Below are 6,019 nucleotides of genomic sequence, written 5' to 3' on the forward strand. Positions count from 1 at the left end.
ACCCGGCGATTGTCACACCCATGTATGAGGTGGGTATCTCTTTATTGCTACGTTTGTTTACATTATCTCAACCGTTTACAAACATGTGTATGAAAGAATGTAGACAAAAGTCCTTTGGATTAAATTGAGGCTAACTCAGCGGTTTTCTATACTCTCGGATGACAAAACCATTTTAATCCAGCTTACACTTTTCAACTTGAACAGGAGGCTCGCTGCGTACGCCGGATTATTTCTGAATATAGACACATTTTTGCTCTGTCCACAGAAATCGGACTGTCCAGATTGGAGCCAGAGCTTTAAATAGCAGAAATCGGATTCCGTGTTGGAGCTCTATGACGAGCAACGTGAACTAAGTCCCTGGTCGCTCTCACCGCCCCCTCCGCCCCTGTACCGTAATTGCGTGCCAACATGCCTCACTGCTTCTAGGTCGGTGTGCGGACACCGCAGGTCGCTCAACATGATCTTCTGTTCGACCGTACACCCAGTGTGGGGAGGGGTCGGAGATGACAGTAGAGTGTGTAAGGCTGAAACATAAAACTTAACAAAAAACCTAAATTGAGAGATATCGGTTGACTCATCCTGTGGAAGTTAATGTAAAACTGCCACGCTATGTCATTTAGGGGAGCTGTCAATATGTGTTGATTAGGTTACAGGGCTTAGAAAGTGTTCGGAATATTGTTCACTTCATAAAAAAAGTGTAGGTAATAGTACAGGACGTCATGCAGCTGTGATTGTGTATTGTTGTAAAGTTAATCAAGTAGAAGTCATTCATGCCGGTGAACTAAGCAAAGCGATTACTGGTAATAAACTATATTTATCCAAGTCGGCACAGGTGATGTGTGTACAATTTATAAACATTATCCTAAATATACACATGGACTAGTTACTTACACGCAACTTTGTGAAAGACTACAAACGTCAATAGTTTCACTTAAACAGATAAACAACTATTCTTCCATCCGTCGTATCGGGTTTACGTATTCAGGTAAATCACGGGCTATGTTTTCCAGTCCTTAGACTATTTAATGTATTTCTAAACCAAAAAACACTTTTAGATCTATATGTTCACATAAGATTTCCGCTATTAAAAGTGATTTGTAACACATCTCTATAATAAATATCGTAATTCACACGTACCATGACGTCACGACATCTACCCGAAAGTCGACTTGCCTGCCTTATAGAAAAAATGGAGGATTTTGCTTATTATATTATCTTTATAATCAACACATAACTGTATATTCATTTATATATCCAATAACTCGTAAAATTATCTTGTTAAGGTCTTCACCAGGCTTTCAGTGATGCTTTATGATTATAACACACTAAATGTCACAACAGAGCTAACAAGTCCTGGCAAATAGCAGCGAGTCACTTCTATCCCCACAGCAGTGTCAACAGTGTGAACAGTGTCCCCACTCTGATGTCACGTTCGGGGTGACCTGTACTAGCCAACCCTCACCCAGGGGGTTTGGTAGGAGCGATGTGCGCCATCTGTGAACAGTGTCCTCCCTCTGATGTCACGTTCGGGGTGACCTGTACTAGCCGACCCTCATCCTGTGGGTTTGGTAGGAGCGATGTACGCCATCTGTGAACACTGTCCCCCCTCTGATGTCACGTTAGGGGTGACCTGTACTAGCCGATCCTCATCCTTGGGGTTTGGTAGGAGCGATGTACGCCATCTGTGAACAGTGCCCCCCCTCTGATGTCACGTTAGGGGTGACCTGTACTAGCCGATCCTCATCCTTGGGGTTTGGTAGGAGCGATGTACGCCATCTGTGAACAGTGTCCCCCCTCTGATGTCACGTTAGGGGTGACCTGTACTAGCCGATCCTCATCCTTGGGGTTTGGTAGGAGCGATGTACGCCATCTGTGAACAGTGTCCTCCCTCTGATGTCACGTTAGGGGTGACCTGTACTAGCCGATCCTCATCCTGGGGGTTTGGTAGGAGCGATGTACGCCATCTGTGAACAGTGTCCTCCCTCTGATGTCACGTTAGGGGTGACCTGTACTAGCCGATCCTCACCCAGGGGGTTTGGTAGGAGCGATGTACGCCATCTGTGAACAGTGTCCTCCCTCTGATGTCACGTTAGGGGTGAGCTGTACTAGCCGATCCTCATCCTGGGGGTTTGGTAGGAGCGATGTACGCCATCTGATAATAGTGTCTCCCCCCCTCTGATGTCACGTTAGGGGTGACCTGTACTAGCCGACCCTCACCCTGGGGGTTTGGTAGGAGCGATGTTCACCATCTGTGAACAGTGTTTCCCCTCTGATGTCACGTTAGGGGTGACCTGTACTAGCCGACCCTCACCCTGGGGGTTTGGTAGGAGCGATGTACGCCATATGTGAATAGTGTCTCCCCCCCCCTCTGATGTCACGTTAGGGGTGACCTGTACTAGCCGACCCTCACCCTGGGGGTTTGGTAGGAGCGATGTTCACCATCTGTGAACAGTGTTTCCCCTCTGATGTCACGTTAGGGGTGACCTGTACTAGCCGACCCTCACCCAGGGGGTTTGGTAGAAGCGATGTACGCCATCTGATAATAGTGTCTCCCCCCCCCTCTGATGTCACGTTAGGGGTGACCTGTACTAGCCGACCCTCACCCTGAGGGTTTGGTAAGAGCGATGTACGCCATCTGTGAACAGTGTCCTCCCTCTGATGTTAGGGTAAGGGTGCACGAGCTGATGGTGTACGTCACGAACAGTCGTATTTCGTGTCACTATCGTGCGACACCTGTTCTAGTCACCCGATTCCTTGGCGGGGATCACAAAAGTAAATGTCTATATATAGCATGCTATTTGATTTTAGTTTATGTCAAAATGTCATTTAAAATGTATGTATTCGTATCTTTTTGCCAATTTTGATTTTGCACTGAATTTTACTCTTTCTCTTCCCAAGGTCTCATTATTTACAAGTGATAATAAGATACAGTATTCACCTTTCACGTGCAGGCTGGTTAATATTTACTAAACAGACCAAACATATCCCCATTATCGCACAGCCTATACAGTTATTTACTGATAATTTGGACAACCTCGATGGTAGCCTGATATGACGGTACATATAATTCATATCATTCGCAAATTTCTCATTTGAATATTGAATCCGATTGGTGGTTGCCAGCCACATTAGTGACTCCGACAGACACCGACAGAATTCAAGACCACAGGAACAATAACAAATTAACCTAGAAATAATGCACAAACCGGCGATATATCATGTTTATGCCTGTTTTAATAAATGCCTTAGAATAGGGACAACCTTATCACAAGGTCGCCAGTGAAAACAGTACTATAATAATTTGATCTATATATCGTATCACAACAGAACTGGTACATGTACATCTTTGTATTTGTGTGATTAATACTTGATGGTAGACATGTTACTGAACGACGTATTCAATGGTAGGACAATGTATCCAGCATGTAAACGGTCGGATTGTGAGAGCGCGTGCCGAAGAATTTTGAAAATTGTAAACCAGTGTGTACCTCCCGTCCGTCTATGGTCTTTGACAAATCTAAAAGTTCATCCATCCATGACCGGAAGTTCTGCAGAGGAAAAATATCGGTATAGGACCTGAGTTATTCAAACAACTTATTATTTGGTTCAAACTGGTTAAGAAATGTTTAATATTTTTATTTATGATAAATGAATATTATTTTCCTGACAATGGTATGGAATTATCTCTTCATTGAACTGTGTCGTGTATCGCCTCTTTATTTACAATTTATACAAGTCATAACAGGGTTACGACTGATACAGCAAAAACACCTTTTTATTTAATAACACCCTAAGCGAAGCTCGGCTTTATATCCGCTGAGAACTCACTACAATACGATAATACCCTTTGTGTTTTTCAAGGTCACTCACAGTATGTGGTCAGTGTTACATTGGTTATGTCCCCTTGTTAGTTCTGCCTCACTAACGCCTTGTTCCAGTCTGTGTATCGAAATTCTAACCTATAGTCTTAGGGGAAATAGCAAAAGAGTATATCTCATACAAAAGAAAGAAGTTCTGTATGAGAGTGTATGCACGTAATTAATGCCAGAACCTTGGTTCGCCCATTTCCTACTGCTTAGATACACCAGTAAACATAGAACCCATGATCAATTTTAAAAGGTTGGAAATGGTTTACCATTAAATACTTGAATACTAAAACAATATAAGCTAGTTTTCTCCTTGTGTATTGTTTGACGCACTGTGTATCATTAGGGACGTGTGTTGTGTTTAATAATACATGTAACTTACATTTCCACATCACTCTGTGTTAATTAGGATTGTATTCACTGGAACGTAGACATGACGTCATGGTGGCGTCACGTAAACCTGTTACGTCAGCGCTTGTCACGTCGCCTCAGATAACACTCAATATAAATTCACGTTAATATCTTAGAATAGTATCTGAAATGTTGATATAACATTTAGACGGTGATCCGATTGTATTCATTGTCAATATGAATGCCATCTGGTTAATCATGAGGTCCTTACCATCGAGTGCATTCAAATTTATGACGGCCTTTCATTGGATAATATTTACGTTATATTTTGACGCTATAATGACGTCTTGTATCACATCATTTGATATCAAAACATCAGTTGTAAAGGTATGCCAGGACATTATGAACAATGTTGATGTTGGAAATCGTAAACTGAATATTTTACACACACGATTGCGTCATTCTTGTAGTATTTTAAAATATGATTTGTATAGAGTTAATATTGTAAGTGATCCTACATGTGCATGTGGTAATAGGTGTGAAAATGTAATACATTATTTTTTTGATTGTGTGCTGTATACACAACAACGACAAATCATGTTTGACAGTATCACACGTTACTGTAACGTTTCTCTTAATGTTATTCTTTCTGGTTCTCCAAACCTGTCTGATGAAGATAATGAAAGTATTTTTCTTGTCGTTCAAACATACATAAAAAATAGTAAAGGTTTTAAGATCAGTAGCATTTTTGTATATTATATCATATCTTACCCCATTTAGTCTCTATCGTTCCCTTTTCTTCCTTTCTCCCCCATTCCTTTCTTCACTTATTTTCTATACTCATATATATATACTTTTGTAAATGTTATTGTTATTGTTGTCATGCCATTTGTGTATAATGAAATCTTATGGAGAAGGCGTTTTTAAGTTGCGATAACTTGTGCCCAATCCTTTTTGTTGATTGACAAATAAAATATATTTGAATAAAAAAAAATGTATACCTAATATGACTTTATGGAGATGACTAGCCGTGTTTATGTAACATCATAGAACCTTCACCCCAACCCGGCGAGATAATCAAGTAAACAAACAGTAGTAATTTCCACCAAAGTACATGGTCTGTGTCTTAAAAAATAAGCTGTATTTTGACTCGGGACAGAAAGACAAAATTGACTCGCCACTTCTGTCTTTCTTCATCCTCGCCAAAATACAGCTTAGATTTTAAGACACAGACCGTGTATTCTCTATATATCACGTTTGTGTAGTCATGGTTTTCCTTGCCCCATCCTAATAATAGACATTACGTACGATTTTTGTGACGTTACATGAAACTTTACCATTGAATTAGGTTACATAGGTCATTAAGTGCAATTCTGAATACATCTTAACTGTTGATAATATGATGTTAGATTTATATATAAGTGTCTTGGACACGTTTTTCTATTTATTATAACTGCTGATCATTTGAAATAGCCGGTTTAAGTAGAACAACTTTGTCATGCATGGGAAGGGAGATAACTCCTTACCGTCTTATATTATACTCTCCTTAAAACGAACACCAGAGATACTTTTAAAAGTTTTCACATTTTCTACCTATCAACATTATAAAATATATATATAATTGTAAATGATCTTTACATCATTACTTTTTCCCACTGAAATTATGTCCACGCATTTCTTTCTCTGATTTGATAGTCCAGCCTTATCAAGACATAGTGACGTCAAAGCCGTACCGCCCATTGTTATGGAAATATAAACCTGCTAGATTATAGAACTAGGACACGCTAATTCACAAGAATATC

Source organism: Ylistrum balloti, unplaced genomic scaffold (genome assembly GCF_031769215.1).
Source record: "Ylistrum balloti isolate Yb309-2 unplaced genomic scaffold, AGI_CSIRO_Ybal_v1 Utg371104, whole genome shotgun sequence".
NCBI classification, from domain to species: Eukaryota; Metazoa; Mollusca; class Bivalvia; order Pectinida; family Pectinidae; genus Ylistrum; species Ylistrum balloti.